Here is a 21672-nt window from a genome sequence, read left to right as displayed (position 1 = left end):
CCATTCCAGACAAACAGACTAACAGAGACAGAGGGGCAAAAATGGCGGTTTGAGGGGCAGACACAAATGTACAACCGACAGGCAAAGAGATAAGCACATACGACGCGTATAAAGAGATACTGTAGATAGAGTAACAGCTTGAAATGTGAAAATATTACAAGGGAACAAGGACAAAGGGACATCTGGAAGCACAGGGCACACAGAAAAATAAATAGAGGTGGGACACACAAAAATAAAGACAGGTAGGATAGAAGGTGAGAGCATAAATGCCTAAGTCTTTTACGCTCTTCTCCGGGTCTACGGAGAAGAGCGCAGTCTCTCCGGGATTTACGGCCCTTCCAGTATCTCTGGCCACACCTCGATGTGGTTGGCTACAAACAGATTTATAGTAGCCAATCCCATAGAGGCATGGGCAGTTGAGCATAACTCTCACTCGGATTGGCGTCATTTGATGTTGATTTTTTTTTTTTAAATGTGTGTGGTGCGGGTGAGCGTAGTCTCGAGGAAAAGTGGCGGGTGTCCAGTGATGTCATCCTTTGGGATTTTCTTTAGCAAATGTGAGATGAGGGGGCGGATCTTCGCACTACCTTTTAGTTTGGCAGGGAGGCGAGGGAAACCTTTCCTGAAACTGGCAGCTTTAAAGTTTTACTGTGTTCGTGCAGAAAAATATATTTGCACAGACGCAGCAAAACTTTAAAGCTGCTAGTTTCAAAAAAGGCTTCCATCGCCTCTCTGACTTAGGAAAATCAAATGCATACATCAGCCCTCTCCTCACGGATGCGAGCCAACATATAACAACGTTATGTGTGCTTTTATATGGGGGGGGAGGGAGGTTGCTGGTGTACACACTTGCTTTTTCGTTGGCAGAGAGCAGAGGGAAGCCTTTCCTGAAACTTTCAATGTTGAATGGTGTTGCATGTGCTCTTGAATGAGTGTATGATGCATGGGTGGCTGGGTGTGTGTGTGTGTGTGTGTGAGAGAGAGAATGAGCGAGTGTATGTGAATTAGGGCCGAGTGAATGGTATGTTTAAATGAGTGAGTGAATGTTGTGTAACTGTGTAAGGAATTAAACCATCTGCACGGTGGATGTGTGCTCGCATGGGCTTTTTTAAAATTTGATGGTTTAGAAACCGATATTTATCCCTGGGTCATTGGTGTCCCGGAAGTTGATTTGTCACAATGAGATCATGTACACAGGTATATATTTTTTGTCATGGTGTGAGCATAGGAAAAGGTGTGTTTATTAGCCCAACTGAGGTTTGTCTATCAACATTCCATTTAATAAACATTTTTTTTAAATCCCAGGTGAGCGCACACCCACCGTGCCAATGGTTGAATTCCTCATACTCGTGCACAAAGAAAATTGTTGGTAGGGACCCATGACTGGTTCATTAAGGTAGGTTTAGCCTACACCAATCACTATGGCCCACTTGGCTTTAAAAGAGGACTAAGACCCTGTTTTGGCAGATCATCTGAAGACTTCACAAGAAGTAAGAAAAAAGAACTCATCCTTGGATCCTGGATGAAGGTAGTCTGCCTTACAGCTTCCGCCAGTGAAGGAAGGCCAGGGCATCCAAAGAGGGAAGCAAGATCCCTCTCCTAAACATGTCCCAGGGAACAGAGGAAGATACCGAACTCAGAGGACCCTCCAGCCACTCCAGAACCAGTACACAGCCAGCACACAGCATGCCCTGCTAGGCTCTGCAGCAAGCTTCCTGTGCAAAATTCTCTGAACTTACAACCAAGGACAAGGCATCTGCCTGCATCACACTCCTCAGCTTTGGGCCATCCGCCATTAAGGACGGCGCACGCCCATTGAAGAAGCTCAGAGAAGTGCCTCGACGAGCATCTACCGACATCTGTCTTAAAGGACAATATCAAGCCAGTCGAGTTCCTCGAGCTGCAACCGACTTCAACGCTGACTGTTATCAAGGAGCAATCGTTAAAAGACATCCAAAACATCTCAACCAGTGCATTAGACCAGCTAAACAGCACTGAGACAACGATTCCTGAGCCTGAGCCGCCGTGTAGGCCAGCCTGCAGCATTTTGTCCAGCTTCGCTCGCCGTACCGTCTTGATGCCTGATACCCTCATCTGACTCTCATCTTGAATCTGGCACAGAAGCCTGCAGAGTGCCCTGAAGCTGACTCAACCCTGTCGTGCACCAAGAACACCTACAGCACAAGGTACATTGTGGTTCTGTCCCCCTAGCGCCCCCCAGAAGGCCCCTAGAGACATATTAAGACCCATTGCTCCCTTTGTTCTGAAGCCAAGAAACCTTAAACTGCTATGGTTATTAATCATACCAACTACCCTCCTGTCAGTATTCAGAGTGCATCGCTTTTCCTTCCTTGAAACTGACCCCAGCAGATTTTGGCAAGCAGTTGGTGAGCGGTAGGGGAAATACGTGGGTGGATGGGAAAGGGACGTGTGGGTAAGCGGGAGTTGACTAAACATACCATTTAAAAAATATTATTATTTATTTATTTGTTTGTAATGCGTCGAAAGCCTGCAGACATGGGGGGCAGGAACATTTACACAGTAGGAACAAACATCAATAAACAGGACGAAATTAAATACCTAAGCAGAATTTTGGAAAGGGACATTTAGTGGACTTCCATGATATAATAAGAATGATATGTGTTATGTGGCTAGAATGGCATTTTGGTGCAGCCTGTCTATTTATTTATTTCTTGCTTGTTCGGAGCTTATATAGCAAATAAATTTAGTTTCAAAGCACCGACAGGGCAACAGGGAGGGAACATGGGGTTGCAGCACAATTAAAATATGCAAGAAATACAATGGGGGAAGGGACGGCCGAACCTACTATCCCTTGTGAGTATTCAGAACGTGCAAGTGCAGCAAGGAAGAGGGCAGAGGGGTAGGTGCTGGTGAACCATGCTCGAGGGTGAGCCACAGATGAAGTGCAAGGTATGGTAAGTGCTAAGTGGCCAGGAGTCGGGTTGGGTGGAAAGGTGCGAGTCTCCAGTGCGCAGGGTGTGCCGGGGCAAGTGGTGAGGGTAGACAGAAGCTGGGGAGATTGGGTGTGTGTGGTCAGGGCCCCTAATGATGTATAAGGGTCCAAGACACCAATCACAGCAACTGTGAGATTAGCAAAGGAGGGAAGAAGGGAAGGAGGAAACAAGATAAGTCTTGAGGTGCTTTCAGAACTTAAGAAGGTCCTGCTCAAGACAAAGAAGGTCCAGCTCAAGACGCAGAAGGGAGGCTGTTCCATAGAATGTATCCAGCTGAGGAAAGTGAACAACCTCCTGCTCTCTGTTTAGAAAAACACTTTACACACAGAGAGTGGGTGCCAGAGGAATGTAAGAGGTCTAGAAGGAGAGTATTTTTTAAGAGTCATTTATTACTGTGGCATGAACTGTTTTTTTACTGGGCATCTATTATAAAGTAGGCATGATAAGTGCTATTACGCGTCTAGACTGGCCCACATTGTGCAGCCACTTTGGACATGTGTTTTCTTATTGTGATATTGCATTTTTTAATGGTAAAGCCATCAGAAGTATGTTCTTTCATGTTCATATATAGGAATATTGGCATATTTTGGTGGAGCCAGAATGGAAATGTATGGGCACAGCCAGCGTGAAAATGTTTTAATGCTGGCATAAAATGGTATAATGAACAGAAATCGGTTGTTTGTATCTAATGTAGAAGTTGGATTTGTGGCACACTCTACTACAGCCTGGTCCCCCGGTGGTCGCTTTTTATTATAGGGTGACACCCGATTGGATACCTGTGCTTTAGATGTAACAATTATCAAAGTAACTAAATGGATTATTTTGCTTACTTGTAACTCCTGTTCTTGGCTGAGGAAGTCAGACTTGCAAAGAATACTGATAAGGTTACCTCCGCCTGCAGATTAATTCTGAAAAGACTTTTGGGATGATTGTGTGATTTGGTTTTAGGACGACTTTCCTCTCTCTGCTCAAAACACAGATATGGAGGTTTGACAGCTAGTGCATGTATTTCAGATACTCGTCAGAAAGATGTGATTGCAACTAGAAAAGCTGGTTTCCAGGAAACAAATGTTATGTCTGCAGTCACCATTGGCTCAAACGGTGGTCTAATTAGGGCTGATAAGACAGTATTTAGGATCTATTGAGGTGGCACCTTCTTCTGAGGGGGGCAGGTGTGGAACAGGCCTCTCATGAAGTGTTTCACTATGCCAGCCCCGAAGAGGGGAGCTTTTCCTTGCTTCCTGTTGTATTTAAAGACCGCTGCCAGGTATACTTTAATAGAGGAGTGTGGCAAGCCATCTTTGGCCAATTGCATTAAGTATGGAAGGATCTGATGAGGTTCTATATTTAGTGTGTACAATTGTTGCTGGGAACACCATTTGCATAAACAATCCCACTTGTATTCATAGGATCTGTTTGCGGATTCCGCCTTGGCTGCTTTAAGAATGTGCTTGCATTCTTCTGTGAGTGGAACTTGTCCCAATTCGCTGAAGTCAGGAGCCAGGCCTTTAAGTTGAGGACCCCTGGGTGTGGTGAAGCACCTGCTGGTAGAACATGGAGAGCCGGTCGGGGTCCTAAGCTAGAGGAATCGAATGGTCCTGAGACAGATGGAAAAGATCGGAGAACCATGGTTGTCTCGTCCAAGTCGGCGCTATTAGGATGATTGTGCACCTGTAAGTTGTGATCATTTGCAGAACTTTGCGTATCACTGGCTTCGGGGGAAATGCATAGGCGAAGATCCCCTCCCACGATATTGCAAAGGCGTCTCCTAGGGACCGGTGGTGTGGATATCTGCTCGCGAACAGGGGACATTTCTTGTTCTCCCACGTGGCGAATAGATTGATGGCTGGTTTTCCCCATCTGTCGAGGATCTGTTCAAGTTTCCTGTCTGCCAGTTGCCACTCATGTGACTAGTTGTTGGCCCTGCTAAGTTGGTTTGCTGTTTCATTTTCCTTTCCTGGCAGATAGAACGCTCGTAGTTGTATGCTGTTTTTGATGGCACAGTACCATAACTGTTGGGTTTCTATGGACAGTGTTCTCAATCTAGTACCCCCTTGTTTCCTTATGGAAAACATGGTGGTCGCGCTGTCTGTGAACACTCTGACAACATTGTTCTTGAGTACTCATTGGAACAAGTGAAGTGCCTGTGCTACTGCTTTCAGCTCCAAGACGTTGATGTGGAGTCTTGATTCTACAGTGGTCCAGAGGCCCTTTTACTGACAGCTGGTTTGCGTGTGCACCCCATCCTGTCAGTGACGCGTCTGTGACTAGAGTTTCGTGAAACTGAGGCTCCGCAAACGGGACTCCATCTGTGATGTGAGAAGGCGTGAACTACCAATGCAATTTGTCTGTGATCATTGGTGTGACTGTTAATATCATCAATGCACCAGGAATTCTTGTAGCGGTCCTCTGGGCAGTCTGCAATGTTGGATTAGCAGCATACTTGATGACATGGTGCCCAGGATTTGCATGAATGCTCTGACTGATACCTTCACACCAGACTAGAATTGTGTTATCAGATGCAGTATTGTCTGTGTCCTCTCTACAGAGGGATGCACTGGACCTTTGGTGGTGTTGAATTGGGCCCCCAGAAACACCAACGTGTTCAATGGCTCAAAGTAGGATATGTCTTGAGTTTATTGCGAAGCCGAGGCATGAGAGGGTTCTGGACACATGTTGGATTGCTGTTTTTGCTGCTAGAATTGAAGGCACCCGGCCTACTAACCAATCCTTGAGATAGGGGTATATGTGGTATCCCCCTTTCCTTAACTCCCTTAATTGTTTAGACGGATGTCTTCTCATACATTTCTGCATATAATTATAGGGCTTAATATCCAAAGAGAAGTGCTAAAAAGTCTCATAGGACTCAAGGCATTGTCTATTTGCGATCCAGTCTTTTTCGTATAGTTTCTTCTTAACCTTGCTGGGAGTATAGCCTAAGTACTCCAACAAGACACCATTTTCCACCAGACTACTTAGCACACTGTTCGTCCATACATTCAGGGAAGCACAGTCACCCTGTTTAGGGTGACTACTGAAGGGTTGTCACCTGCAAGGAAGGCAAGAACTGACTCCATTGCACAGGAAGCGTTCCCACTACTTCAAAGAACAGGTTGTGCCATGCCAAAGGAAATCACACCAGGATGGTAGTTAGCAGCGACCATTTGCTTTAGCCTGACTGGAGAAGTTGGCAGAGTTAGAGAAGCCAGGAAAGAAGAATCATGTCACAAAACGGTCTCACCATCTTGGATTCTCCAAGGGCACCACAGACTTTCTCTTTACCCTCCCCACTTCCAACAGACAGAGCACTCTGGGTATGAAATGACCAGGTAGAGAATTCTGAAACAAATGCCAGGATTGGACCCTTTATAGAAGGTTATAAAGGAACCAATCTGCTGAAGAAATTGCCTATTTAATGGGGTGAAACCACCCCCTCCTCCTTGTTTAATCACATTTGGACTACTGAAGAGGAAGGATTACATCTGGACCTTTATTGGATAACCAGTCTGCTCCAATGTCCTCTGCCACACAGGTGAAGATAAAGGCTCCAAGAAGGGAGAACAGCACTTCCCTTAACCATACCAAAGGGACATTTGAGGTGACATACTGGCTAGACAAGGCTTATGAAAACTGAGACCACTGGTACCCAGGAACCTGATCACTGGAGCTAGCGCACCCGGCAAGTGCTCTCAAAAATCCTTCCTGGGTGGCAAGTCCATAACAACAGACGCAGCTTCCACCTGGAGTCCCTAGACAGGGTTCCTCAGCACCCAGAAGTCAGGAAACAGCTCTGGGCCCTTCCAGTCTTAACGTGTTTTCATAGCCGGCTCGACTGTCCCCATGTGCTTTTGGAGGTGATGCAAGCAGAGCTGCCTTTGACACTTGCCACTTTCCAATCCGTTATCAAGCACCTGAGCCGCTGACGTGACCCATCACCTGCCTGACCTCCAGTAATTCTTCAGCCAATTGCCACTGAATAACCGCATTGCATAGCTTTACCTCTTCTAGTCGAGTAAACCACTTTGAGACGCTGACTTGACCAATTGTCTAATTATTCTTCACCCGATTCGAGCGATCACTGCTACAAGGCCACACAACATTGCTGGACCACTTTCAGCTTGCTCGACTGAATCTTCTGTGAATTTGATATTGCTGCTGAAATGATTGCCTGTGCTACCCTTTCTTCAGACCCAGAGTGCCCCCTTTCATTACAAAGTATGCACATTCTGTGTCTTCAATACAGGGGTGGGTTACAGTGTTTTGATAAGTGTGTTTGGACTGATAGTTTCATTAAAGTATCCTATGTTTCTAGAACCTAGGTTGAACATTCTTTTATTTGGGACCAAAGTACTGTTGCAGTTTGGTCTTCTTATGTGCTATCTCATGGTCCTCCTGAAGGGCACAACCTGCACTTGGCCCATGCTATCTTAAAGAGGCTAAGGAGGCATACCTGGCGGGATTTGCTTGTTTTGCCTTTATGATTGGGATCGGTTTAGTAGTAGTGTGGCGCTGAGTAGGAGTTTTATTCATTACTCATCCCTGTACTCCTGCAAGACAGTACTCATTTCATCAGAGTTTCCTTTCATGTGCCGCTGTCTATTCTCTTATTAGAACACTATATTTTTTCTATGTCTGAGGACATTTGTTGTATACTAAACCTCTCAAGCCTCATCAGTATAAAACTTAGCTGTTTGATTGTATTAAAACTACACAAACAGTTACAAGCCGTAATGTTCTGGGTTCTTAACCCTTCTTCCATCTATGACTGCAGCTGTTTCTTTGTGCATATATGTGTAATGGAATGATGTTAGATGCTGGGCCATGTCCTGCTCTTGTGCCCGTTGGTATCCGGTTATTCATGGGTTTTCTTGCGCAAGCGTTCAAAAACAATCACGTAAAAAATAAATAACTGCAGGTAGATGAAATGCGAACAAATGAAATGCGCACAATAATCACACACATGAGTGAAAACACAACCCTCCTATATGTGTTTAAAGCATGGAATTAAGAATTAAGTAAAAACAGCAACCAAACAGGAACCAACTCGGGGCACTCAGGTGGGACCACAAGGGGAACTGCACAGCCATCAGTTTATTATGAACGGCGCCCAGGTGTATTAGACTCAGGGGAGGCCCATGTTAAAGGGGAGCGTTAGGGGGCTTGGAAGACCTTCCAACTCCAAAAGTGGGTGGGGGAAATGGGAAGTGCAACGTTGGAAACAAAAAATTGGAGAGCAACTATGAAGTCAGCAAGAGGGTGGGGGGGTGGAATGAAAGATTGTACAGTAAACGGGGCTTTGGCAAGTTGGTTGGAAACTGGGGGGAGGGGGTTCATGTGGGATGAGGGGGTGGTAAGAGAAGTGGGGCATTTGCAATTGTCAGCTCTAGGAGAGTTGAAGAAACACATGGGAGGGGGGTCCCTGGAATGCAGTGGGTAGGGGACAAAAGGAGCAGGGGGAATAGTTGGGGAGGACCCCACTTGAGCGCAAGACAGGGGAAGATGATGGGGATATTAAAGCTGTTGGGCTGCTCGGGGGTGAAGGGAGCTCTGGTGGGGGCTCTTGAGGACAGGGGGGTGCAAAGGGGAGGGAGGGGCCGGAAGGGATGGGACAACTCTCGGTGGAATGGGGGGGATCTATGGCATGACGGGCTAAGGGGACGATCTTTTGGGGGAGAGAATTAATTTGGCTAGGAATAGAGAGCCAACTAGGGGAAAAGGGGGCGAGGGAATCCAGGTGTTAAGGGAAACAAGAGGGGGGAATAGGGGACCTAATCGCATCCTTAAATAAAGGAGCCCAAAGCGGGCAATGGAGAATGAAACGAAATTAAGACATGAAAAGAAAATTGCACTTAAATAGAGATGGGGAAAGAATATGAAAAGAAAAATTGCAAAAGAAAGAAATGGCTAAAGGGTAGAGAGGGACTGTTAGGGAGGGACAGGGTGCCTGCGACGGGTCCCCCAAGGACCCGAAGGGGTGGGGGGGGACAAGTTGCATTGCTCTCAGCGCAGAATCTTGAGTATAAAAAGGAACACCTGTAAGCTAACTCCTGACGTTATGTATGTAATAAAGTTTGCTGTGGCAATGTTTCTCCCACTCAGACAACTGGTCATGCCTCTCATTGGGGCGGCTGTGGGCGGGGGGGGTTGGACTCCAAGGGCGGAGGGTAGCGGGTAATGAAGGGGGGAAACATTTGGGGTGTGTGTGAGCAGCGATTGGAGTCGTGCCCCCACTGAGGGTGTCGGCGCTAAGACACTAGTGTACGAGCAGCTCTCGCAAATAATGTCATGAATCAGGGCCTTACAGAGTGCACAAGCAGCTCGCGTAGCCGCTATACGCACAGAGGTGACACGGACACAGACGCAGACAGAACTAACAGATGCAGACACCAAGATACAGATAGCAAGCTGGGTATGCAGACCAAACGACAGACACAAAGGAAGAACATGCAGACACAAAAGTACACATGGGCAGACACTCCAGATTGACTGCTGATGAGTTTACTGATGGAAGATCTTTAATTAATGTTGCTGTCACTTGGGTTCGCGCTGCCTCCGATGCACACACACCTCTTGTCACACAAGAGGCGCAGCGCTCAGTGTGCATTAATGTGGGAGAATTAACACACCCTGGGGGAATCACACGATGCAGACAAGGGGTGTAGGCGTGGTAGACACACAATCCAAGAGACCGCACGAACGGGAGGTGCAGAGAGATGGGCACGCACACCCAACAACTCCGATGTTGTAACCTGGTGGGCAGAAGTAGTGCAAGCACAGACGAGCTGTAAGCCACTTGAGTATGAAGAAGCAGGTAAGCTTATTTGCACATGTACAGTTCAGGGGTTCCAGTTATTCTTTTCGTGTATACATGGCGACAGACCACCCACCATCCATCCTCTAGGAAAACAGCTCAGGCTCCAATTGACACTCTCCGAACTCCCACCAGCAAACACTCATCAACATTCTGCTGAGCTGTCAACCACTCAAGCACTAACATTCTCTCAACATACATGGATAACCAGCAGGACAGTACAACCATTATACATCACAACACTCTGACAAAGTTAGCAGACAAGGCAGAGAATGAAAATGGGCTCCCTCATATACACACACAAACACCCAGCAGTCTGGAATGCCACACAACCGCACAAAAGTAGCTTGGGGAATGAAAACACATAGCCATCAATCACGCAGAATAAACACAAACAAACAATACTCGGGTAACATACACACACCATCACTGACAGACTGCGTATCCGCCTAGACTTATGGTATAGGAGAATGAGACACAAGCCCCCCAGTTCCAGTGACAGCAAACCCGCACAAAGACTGACTCCTCTTTAAGAAAGCACACATCAATACAAAAGTGGAAAACGCCCACCTCCATCCAGCACCTTGCTAGCCACTGCTTACCAGGGTTAACCACCGTCTGCATTAAATTGCATTACTACACTTTCTTCTCATTTCATAAAGACTGGGTGTTTTCACTCTGCTTACACTGTGATTCTCCTGACAGTTCATAGTGCAAATCCACTGCTTGTGATCACGGATAATCATCCGCTCTTAACTGCTGATGGTATAAGAGCAGGTTACTTAGCTGCTGGTGGCTTAGGGCGCGCGGGCTCGCAGGTGGAGACATCACAGAACACACTTCCCTCTAATGCTGATGGCATCACAAAACAGCAGTCTCACAGGTGATGAACTCTAGGGTCAAATTGTTTCACTGTCACAGCGTCTCTCTGCTGACACCACAGGGGACACTGACTTTCTGTTCAGAGCCCCAGATAACCCACTGCCGCCGTCTACCCAGATAACAACATTTCAATACCACCAGAGTACGCACTTTCTACTATCGGTGGAATTACAGTCCATGTTCTCACCGCGGATGTCACTGTACTGCAAAACAGCTCACAGCAGAAGTATGTCAAGTTCAACACTGCCAGTACAATTCATGGGAAGTAGCATCTCGCTCTCGGTGTGCCATGCCTGCTGCTTGTTGTATCTGTAACCTTGCATATGTGGAGCTCGGCCATGCCTCGGTTTTACAAAACAACCAAATTAATTTTAAAAAAAATGAACCCCCTAAGGGAAAGTGAATTCGCCTTTATGCACATGTCTCAACCAGGCCCAAGGCACAGATGTTGAGTGGCGGGGGCCAGGTGGAGGCTGCTGGAGCACTAGGTGAGAGTAGGGCGGCAGGCAGGGAGCGAGTGCAGCAGCTGCACATGTGAGGAGGTGGCTGCAATAAGAGCGCATTTATTACACGCTCCGCTGGCAGCCGCTGCGATAACCAGGTGCATTATTTCCCCATTCACATCTCCTACAATTGCATAAATAGACGTGTTCCAGCAAAAATCAACTTTCAGCTTCCTGCGCTTCTGAAATTGAAATAAAAACCATAAAAGCAATAATGGAATTGTTTATCTCTTTTCCTTATTTCTTTTTTCTCTTTGAACGAGAATAAGAATACTATAATGGATATTGTCAGACTGGTCACCGTGTCTGGGTGCTGCTGCTTGTTATTCCAAGGCGTATTGTGGCTGAGAAGAGATGTTCTTATCAAAATATGTTCTAACAACAGGAATTGCTTCCAAGGGGGGCGGGATCACGCGAGGGCTGTGAGAGATGTGTCTAGATGCTGCATCTCGGGCTAACTAGAGCCGAGACAGGAGTGAATGGCTGCGTGAGCGAGGGGGCGCTGTCTTACACCATGGACTGTAAACTGGTTCGCCCCTAGGCGCCCTGTTTGTGCCTATTGTGTTGTGTCTCTGATGAACGCAGTACTCCTTCCTCTTAATCCTGAATGTTGTGTCTTTTCTTTTCAGATGACTCGAGAGAGCACACGGCCACCAGCATCAGAAATCAGTGAACGCAGAGGGCAAAAGAACATCAACAAATTGCGACCCCTCATAACTTTGCTAAACCTCCCCATAAAAAATAGACAAAACAGTAGCCGTGCCTTCTTATAGAAGAGTGTCAATATCACAAGCACCCAAAGCCCCCAACCAGAATCTCACAAAAACCCTGTAATGAGCCATGGGGGGCGAGGATGGGGGAGGGCGCCGGTGGTCTTCCAGCCGTGACAGCTTAGAGGGCTCCATGAAGCAAATGGGTGGACCGCAAGCCAACATCTGAACATCGCAGCTGTGCATCGGGGCTTTGTAATCTCCTCTAGCCCCAGCTCTGGCTGAAGGGGTCGTAGGCAACCCCCACCACACTTGCATTCATCAGTTTGGGACCAGTCACGCCACAGCGGTCAGGCGCAACCCATGCGCCCCGCCATTGCAAAGAATTAGGCCTTTCTTTAATTCCAAAAGGAAATAAGCCTTTTCTAACAAAAAAAAGGGAGTCTGCGAGAGCAGAGAAGGCGGGAGGCTGGAGAGGCACTGGAAGGCTGTGCCGCGGACCACACCAAGTCATTTTTGGGCTCCTGGATCATCGACAGAGGAATTGTCACTCTTGATGGAGGGGTGAAGAAGCCAGGGCACGAGGAGCGACGGCGGGCAGGGTGGTGGGCAGCGAGAACGAACGAGGGCCGCGGCAGAGGAATATTTTTAATATACACCATGGCTTTCGACATTTCTGGATGTGCAGTGCACACGCTCACAGTCGCCATCTGAAGAATCCGAGGGAGGAGAAAGGAAGCCCACAGGTGCCACAGCATCGCCTGGATAAGAGGCAAGGAGGGCACCGCGGGGGAGCATTGGAGAGTGGGTAATCAGGGGCTTTGGGGGAGGGGGATTAACAGTACTTCTGGGCGTTAATGTATGTACACCAGGGCTGTGTGTGTCGATCTGGGGAAAGCATCTCCCCCCAGTGCTGTTTGTGTACATCGACTGTTCAACATTCCCTCGTAGTGCACCGTGCACTCGTATCCCACAATGACGTGTTGCACATCTGAGACTGCATGGTATATGCACACCTGTGGCCTAACATACACCCCAGGGCACACTTGAGACTTGACCTTCTCCTTTGTAGTGCAGTTTGTACACACCGGAGGACAAACATGTCCCAATTGCTGCTGTCACATCTAAAGTCAGGTGCACACGGTGCAATGCGTACACACCTAAAGCCTGCCATTTCTCTGGCCCTTTAAACGGCACCGCAGATGCTTGACACGTCCCTGCAGAGCCAGTTGTCGATATGTGAGATCCGACATCCCCCTAGTTCTGTGTATTCGTACCTGGAACTGATCTGTGCACATATCTGAGGTCTGGCACCCAGTACTGGACATGAAAGGAGGACAATTTCCTATAATGTTGCAAAAAAAGGTGCATACCTTTAAAACCTGCAAAGCTGCACTTAAATGGTCTCTGCATGGTGGAATCCTAACAAGCATATTAACAAGTCTTCTGACCGGACGTTCCCTGCTGTAGCGGTTAAGTCTATCGACTGTGGTCCTGACCCTGGGTTCCCACTTTAGGCAAAAAAGCGGATTGAAAACATTAAAAGACTTGAAGTCCGCAAATGAGTTTCCAGGATTCGTGGAGACATTTGTTGCTCAATCTCGGATGCGGGAAAATCCAGCCCAATGTGGGCGAGCATGCTCTGTTGTGTACACATGTGCGGCCTGACACATGTTCACTTCTGAGAGCACACCTGAAACCCGATATCCCCTCCAGTGCTCTGTGTGTCACGGTGCAGCACGGCATAACCCGTTGTGCGAAAATCTGAGGGCTGGCATTTCCCATGCCCCTACACTGGCTGCTGATGTGTTTGCGGACACTGTTCTGCAGTAGTGCCAACTCCGCACCACATCTAAATCCTAAAGTGCCAGTGCTCTGGGTGCACATCTAAGGCCCGACAAGTCCCTGTACTACCTGTGCACAATGAATGCCTGATTTGTTTGTTTGTTTATTTACTTATATAGCGATCCAGACGCAGGGGTATCGGGGCGATCAATATTCTCTTACCACTGATACGTGTGCAAATAAGATGCTTCAGGTCCATTTTAAGTACTTTATAGAAGCACACCTCACACTCTTGCAGTTCTGTGTGTTCGCCTAGGAGTTACCTGCATTCGCAGACAAGGGCATGAATAACTGAAGCAGCCAGAGCTGTGTTGGTACAAGCGAAGCCTAGTGTGTCCCACACATATTGTGTATGACCATGTTTATGTATTAACCTCCACTAATGTGAGGACTCATTCGAGGCATAACACTTCAATAAACTGTGAGTGCACCTCAAAGACCTAACATACCCTCAGCGTCGCATCCATACAAGGGGTCTCACATCCCCTGGCCGTTGCCACTCTGTGAGCACACCTGGGGCCTGACCGTCCCACCTTGTCGCTTTATGTGCACCTCCTGATATTATTCCTCCCAATCAGTCTGTTCTTGGGCATGATCTCTCCTATTAGTCTTTTCCTTTTCGGGTGTGATATCTCCCACTACCCTCTTCCTTTTTGAACGTGACCAATCCCATCAGTCCCTTGCAATTCTGGGATTATCTCTCTCCATGAGTTAGCCCCTGCGCCTGATATGCTTTCTCCAGAGAGCCTCCACCCGGTTCCGTTTATGATCTCTCCCACCAGTCCTGTGTCTTCTAAATATTACAAATGTGTCTGGCTAAAAACTTTGTACTGGGCAAAAACCTAATAATAATAATAATACATGAGGCAACTGATACTCACTAATATACATGAAAAATATGTTTATCGCATAGTATATAACACATGTTTTTGGAAATCTTCCCATACAGTGGTACCAACAGTGGGTTTCCTATCATTGCTGGTGCCGGTATGTGTTTCACCAAAGAGAGCTTTATCAAGGCAGAGTCAAAATAAGACCAAATATCTAGTTTCTATTGCTACAAACATTTTCGTGCATGTAGATGTCATCCATTGTTTGGCTACTAGGGTGGTTCATGGATTTCATGCAATAAGCACAACTAGGACTACTTGCATATATAAATTGAGGGGCAAAATGATCAGATGTCGAGGTGCTGGTTGAGCTTGAGGAGGTTTCTCGTTAAACATTACAGCACTTTCGCACCTGGGAAAGGCAGATTGACCAATCACAATCTGCCTTTTCCGGGCGCAGTTGTGCATCCACTGTCCGCGGTGAAAAAAAAAAGAAAGAAAACAATAAAAATGGCCACCATAAAAATAGAAAAGGGACTAAGTCCCTTTTCGGATGACGGTGAGCATTTTGGAACCTGTTTTCCATGGCTGCTGTAATTCAAAAAGGGACCTAGTACCCATTTCTCTTTTAATGGCGGCAGCACATACTTCGTTGGAATGAAAAAAAATGAAAACTATCCGCACCCCAGGAAATCCCAGGGTGAGAATAGCTTTTACGCCTCGTCCGGGGGCAGACATGGCGTTTAACGGGCTGCCGCCCGAGCGGACGCCCTCGCTTCACCCTGTCCTGCCAAAGCTTGGGCTGGCGGCCCATTAAATGCCATGTCCGCCTTCCAGCCGGGGCGTGAAAGCTACAGTATTGCGTATTATGTTCTAATGCATAGAAAGATTGGCTATACTGTAGCTGTCGCACATTAGGGGTTTTGCAAATGGGCATGCAGGCATCACTGAATTGAATTGTCTCATTGGTGAATAGTAATACGTTGCTGCCACAGTTGGCTGTGGTATTCTCTGTGGTTGACAGACCACAGAGAATGTCACAGTCATCTATGGAAGCAAAGGATTACCGTTCAAAGATCTGTGAGAGTAAACATAAGATTTAAGACCTTTTGATGACCACGTTGAAGCAGGTAGAAGGAAAGGACTTGCCATCGCACCACAACTTCAAGATTCGTCAGCGTGATTCAAGATTTTAAAGAACATGTGTTACATACAATACAATCCAAAAAACGTGATTATATCTTCTTCCTGTATATTGGTCTTCGGTGGACTCATTTGTTCTGGTCAGCGCAAGGTATTTTGCCAGGTTCTTTTGTAATGTTCAATTCACACTACCGAACACAGGGTACAGTGCCGCAATTTGGCTTATCACGATGAAGGCCAGTCCTGTATACATTACAAATGATGTGCTGTTATTTTATCAAAGGAAATTACTCTGTAGTAATTTACATCGGCAGAATTACTTTGAGGGGAAATAAATAAATATGTGTTTTAATGGTTAGGGGATATGTTGGCGAGTCTCTGGATATGGGCTGAGGGTGGTAGTGGGGGAGTAGAGATGACAGAGGGAACTCCCAATGTAAAAATAAAACGAAAAAAGACAGTAATTCTGTTGAAGTAAATTAGCACAGAGTAATTTACTTCGAGAAAACAATGTAGAACCAGTCAAAATGCAACACAGGTATAGCCACCAGGATTCATAGGTGTTGCCCCCATATTCTTTCAGCCCTCTCTCTAGGTTGACAGACGTCATTGGACAGTGCCACACCTCCTCCTTGAAGCAAGCAAAGCTCTTAAACAGTGCTTTTTGATGTATGAATGTAGTTTCTCTTATTGACTCATGTTTCACTAGCGTGCGCTTTTACTAACTTTATATAGTGTTCCAGTTTATGAATTGATTTTAGCTGAACTACTTTTTCATAAATTGTTATTTGCATTTAGCCACTTTATTGTTGACACCTAATTGACCTCCTCCTCCCATTCGAGCAATGAAAACAGAAGTTTCACTTTCGAACTTCCTGCATGCTCCAATAGGCTGCACAACTATAGTTCCCAGCTTTCGGTAGTTCTAGCCTTTTCATTGCTGACAGGCGCAACAGCGCCGGCACGACTGCAAGGAGCTGGTTAGTGTCGGTATATAAGGGATTATTAGTTAGTTCTTATTGACTCATGTTTAAGAGCATTAGTTGCTCTTATTGACTCATGTTGCACTAGCGTGCATTTTTATTAATTATATATAGTGTTTTAGTTTATGAATTGTTTTAAGCTGAACTAAATAAACTTTTTCATAAATTGTTATTTGCATTTAGCCACTTTATGTTTGACTGCCTCCTCCTGTTCGAGTATTGATAGCAGAAGTTTCACTTTCGAACTTCCTGCACGCTCCAATAGGCTGCAGAACTGCAGTTTCCAGCTTTCTATAGTACTATTAGCCTTTTCTTTGCCGGCAGACATGACAGCGCCGGCAAGACTGCAAGGAGCCGGTTAGTGTCGGTTGGGGATGTGTTTGGGCGCTGGGTGCTGCTTTCTTGGGTAAGTGCTCCTGGCTCTACCTTGCCCACAAGACTTTTTACACTTGCTTAATAGAATCTTTCCAAATAGCATGGAAGAACTGACATCATGGCCAGCACCCTTTCCTTTACCTGGCCACAAGCAAAGTAGCACGGGAAGCTATTGCAGCAAGCTATCTACCAGAACCACGCCCACATGATGTAGTGTTGGTGCAGGATAGCAACATCTATGAAATTGGTGCAGAAAGTCATTATTAAGGTTGGACTCCTCGCATTTGGAGATTGGATATGAAGTAACTGCGCAACCAAGTATTAGCCTAACAGCCTTGGCTGCTGACAATACTACTCTTTGCAACTTGGGTAGTCAAGAGGACAGTAAATGTAACCTTGAACTGGCAATGTGAACAAATCCTATACATTTACCTGAGTCCGAAAACATTCAAAACCAGTGTTTTAAAGCTGCACTACTGAACACAAGACCTTTAAATATGCATACCATAGACATACATGATGTTATTCTTGAACGTGAACTCGACCTGTTCTGTCTCACGGAAACTTGGTTACAAGAACCCTGCGGTCCCATTATGGAGATTGCAGTACCAGAGAACTATGTAGTATTTTCCAATAATCGCACTAATTCTAAAGGCAGAGGTGTAGCCATTATTATGAGGAAAGAGTTACCTTACTAGCAGGTCCTTAGTACTTTCGATGGATGTGAGATGTTGCACCTAAAATAAAATTATATCCAGCAAAATGTTTAAATCTTTTGTTGCTATATAGACCCCCCAAATATTATGCCAAATTTTAATGAGGAGCTAATTCACATTCTGCAACCTTTAAACAAAAGGGGAAGTGCCACAATACTCCTGGGTGACTTTAAGAGGTGGTATCAGGACACCATAGACCAAGAGGTACTGCAACTTGAGCACACCCTGAAGAGTGCAGAATTTGATATTTTAAACACAGAGCCCACTCATTCGAAAGGCAGAATTCTAGACTGGATCACCTCTAGAAATATCCGAGTGGAGATCACAGAGACCAAATCCTGTATATGGTCAGATCACTGTGCTATTTTGTTTCACACCTTTGGGTAAACAAAAACCGTATATAGTCCATGACCCACTTAAGAAAATGTATGACAGAAATTATGAAACGGTTTAGGAAATGGACCTGACAAATGTTTTAGCCTCAGTGATTGAATGCCCATCGGATGGAGATAAACCAGTGCTCCTAATTAAAGTCTTTGAGCAATCTATAACCAAAATGTTAGACCAGATTGCCCCTATGAAAAACTCGATTGTGAGAAATACAAATTACCATAACAACTGGTTTACTAAAGATTTAAAATAAATTAAGAGAGCAAAAAGACAGGCTGAACGTCTTTGGATGAAGACAAAATCTGACCTTCATAAGAAGGTTTGGAATGAACTAAACAAAATCTATAAAAACACCACATGCAATGCAAAGAAAGCATATTACGAGAACCAAATTATTAAGGCCAATAATGGAATGAAAGAACAAGTTACTTCTTACCTTGTAACGTTCTTTCGACGGGATGTTCCTCCGACGTATTCCTCATCTTAGATATCTCCTTCCAGCTCTGCTGGCCTCGGAACATTTGTTTCTCTCTAGAGGGCGCTGCGCGTCGACGTCCTCCGAGTCGATGTCCCTCGACAGCCGCCGTGTCGACGTCGACGTCATCCTGCCTATAAAGGCCGCGCGCAGCGTCCGTTGCTCAGTTCCGTTTTGTAGCCCACAATAATACTTTCTGGACTAAACTAATCACCCTGAAGGAGCGTAAGCTGCAACAACAAGGGAAGTAGAACTGCGGGGATGGATGGGAGGGTCGATGAGGAATACGTCGGAGGAACATCCTGTCGAAAGAACGTTACAAGGTAAGAAGTAACTTGTTCTTCGAAGGGATTGTGTCCTCCGACGTATTCCTCATGTTAGATAGGCTCCCATAGCAGTATTCTATTATTGGAGGAGGGAGTACTGACTTCACGCTGTCTTCTATTGATGAATAGAATGCAGTACAGCCCTTCCAAACCTAGTCTCTTGACTGGAGGAGGAATCCAAATTGTAAAAACGTGTAAAGGACAGACGACCATGTAGCGGCCTCACAGATGTCTTTAACCGGCACGCCTCTTTTGAGGGCCGATGAAGCTGCAATACCTCTGGTTGAATGAGCCCTAAGGTTTTGAGGGGGCTCTTTCCCTGCCAGTTTATAACATTCCAGAATGGCTAGAATGATCCATCTGGAAATGGTCTGCTTAGTTATTGGTAACCCCAGCTTGTGACCTGCGTAACCTACAAACAGCTGGTCTGCCTGTCTTATCCTGGCTAGTCTACTGATGTAAAAACTTAAAGCCCTCCTAGGGTCTAGCCTGTGTAACCTCTCTTCCTCTTTCCCCGGGTGAGGAGGAGGATAGAAAGATGGTAGGGTAATCTTCTGAGTGATATGGAATTCAGAAACCACCTTTGGGAGGAAATTAGGCTTCACTTGCAGGACAACTTTGTCTTTGTGAAATATTGTGTGAGGGGGTTTACAAGAAAGAGCTTGTAATTCGCTCACCCTTCTAGCAGATGTAAGTGCTATTAATAAAACAGTTTTAAGGGTAAGGAATCTTAACGAACAAGAATGGAGAGGTTCGAAAGGTGTGCCCATCAGGAAAGTTAGTACTAAGTTTAAATCCCATAGGGGAACTTGGAATGGTCTTGGGGGATAAACATTGGTTAACCCCTTTAGAAACTGTATAACCAAGGGTAATTTGAAAAAGGATGGTTCTTCCGCAGTGCGCTTAAAGATGGATAGCGCTGCAAGATAGCCCTTAATGGTGCCAACTTGAAGGCCTGAATTTGCCAAATATAGTAGGAAGGACAAAACCATTGGTGTACCACATGAAAAAGGGTCGATATTCTGTTCTCTACACCAGCTGCAAAATCTGTTCCAACGACAGCGGTATAAAGACTTTGTTGCTGGCCTCCTTGCCGAAAGCAACACCTCCATAACATCATCAGGGAGGTCCCAATCCTTGTACCTCAGCCTTTCAGAAGCCAAGCATGAAGGTTGAGGGTTTTGATGTCTGGATTGAGAACCTGACATCCCTTCTGTGAGAGTAGGTTCTCTCTGAGTGGAAGTCGAATTGGAGGGCAGATGGACAAGTCTAGAAGGTCTGGGTACCACGTTCTCCTGGCCCAATCCGGGGCAATTAGGATCATGGTTCTCCGGAATCTTCTCAACCTCCTGATCATTTGAGGAATGACAGGGACCGGTGGGAACGCGTACAGAAGCGGAAACTCCCAGTCCACTATGAACGCGTCTCCCAGAGCTCCTCTCGGGGGAAATTCCCTTGAGCAGAACAGGTCGCATTTCCTGTTTAGGCTGGTGGCAAACAGATCTACCTGAGGGGTTCCCCAAAGGGCGAAGATCTCTTGAAGGACTTCCTGAGCTAGTTCCCACTCGTGGGAGACTGTGCTCTGCCTGCTCACAGCATCCGCTGTCAAGTTCTTCTCTCCGGCTAGGTGAACTGCCGATAGAGAGATTCCTTCTTGGATTGCCCAAAACCAGAGTTGCATCGCCTCTCTGCACAGGGGTAGTGATCCTACGCCTCCTCTTTTGTTGAGGTAATGCATGGCCACCGTGTTGTCCGTCATTATCAGGACGTTCTTCCCTTGTAGAGCTGGCAGGAACGCCTTCAGCCCAAGTCTGATGGCTCTCAGCTCTAACAGGTTGATATGTAGTCTGGACTCCGATGGAGACCAACGACCGCTGATGGTCAAGTCGTTGGCGTGGGCTCCCCACCCCGTGAGTGAGGCATCCGTGAATACTGTTATCTCTGGCCAGGGTTGCCAAAACTGTTCTCCTTTCAGAATGTTCTCCTGACAGGCCCACCACTGAAGGTCTCGAGTCACCCTGCCGGGAACCTGAAGAAGATCTGTCATTCTCCCTGAGAATTGTGACCACTGAGTCCTCAGTGCCCACTGGAGGGATCTCATTCTCAGGCGAGCCTCTGGCACTAGGAAAATGCAGGATGCCATGAGGCCTAGCAACCTCAAAAAGTCGAAGGCTGGGAGACGTTGGGCATGTTGGAACTTGGTAACCATCTGTAGAATATCTTGAGCCCTCACCTCTGGTGGCAAGGCTTTTCCCAGGGAAGTGTCCAGGATCGCTCCTATGAACTGGAGTCTCTGCGATGGTATCATTTGTGACTTCTTTAAATTGAGGGAGAAGCCCAGTCTGTGAAGGAAGTGGCACACGTGATTTAGCTGGATCTGAGCTTGTTCCCAAGAAACAGCCCTGATCAACCAATCGTCCAGGTAGGGGTAGACGTGAATCCCTTCCCTCCTTAGACTTGCAGCCACTGCCGACATTAACTTGGTGAAGGCCCTCGGGGCGGAGGTCAGCCCAAATGGCAGCACTCGAAATTGATAGTGAGAGTTGCCAATTGCGAACCTCAGGTATTTCCTGTGTTTGAGATGGATAAGCACATGGAAATAAGCGTCCTGAAGGTCCAGAGATACCAACCAGTCCTGGAACTGAAGGGCCTGGAGGATCTGAGAAAGAGTGACCATCTTGAATTTGTCTTTTCTGAGGAATGTGTTC

At 46.4% G+C, this 21672-nt stretch overlaps 2 protein-coding genes across 3 annotated transcripts in view; one reads left to right on the top strand and one right to left on the bottom strand.

Annotated features, from left to right (window-relative positions):
• MACROD1 (mono-ADP ribosylhydrolase 1) overlaps positions 1-21672 on the bottom strand; it is a 1116388-nt gene that overhangs the window by 432795 nt on the left and 661921 nt on the right. The window lies entirely within an intron of this gene.
• FLRT1 (fibronectin leucine rich transmembrane protein 1) overlaps positions 1-21672 on the top strand; it is a 663151-nt gene that overhangs the window by 585040 nt on the left and 56439 nt on the right. The window contains exon 2 of one of the 2 annotated variants that reach the window (XM_069645102.1): positions 11801-12627. The gene's annotated coding sequence lies outside the window, so the exon portion shown is untranslated. Of the gene's footprint in view, positions 1-11800; positions 12654-21672 lie in introns of both variants that reach the window. The other variant, XM_069645101.1, reaches the window with a different exon arrangement.

This window comes from Ambystoma mexicanum, chromosome 2p (assembly GCF_040938575.1).
Source record: "Ambystoma mexicanum isolate Mex_15411 chromosome 2p, UKY_AmexF1_1, whole genome shotgun sequence".
In the NCBI taxonomy this organism is placed as follows: domain Eukaryota; kingdom Metazoa; phylum Chordata; class Amphibia; order Caudata; family Ambystomatidae; genus Ambystoma; species Ambystoma mexicanum.
This window is presented reverse-complemented; position numbering and strand designations above follow the sequence as displayed.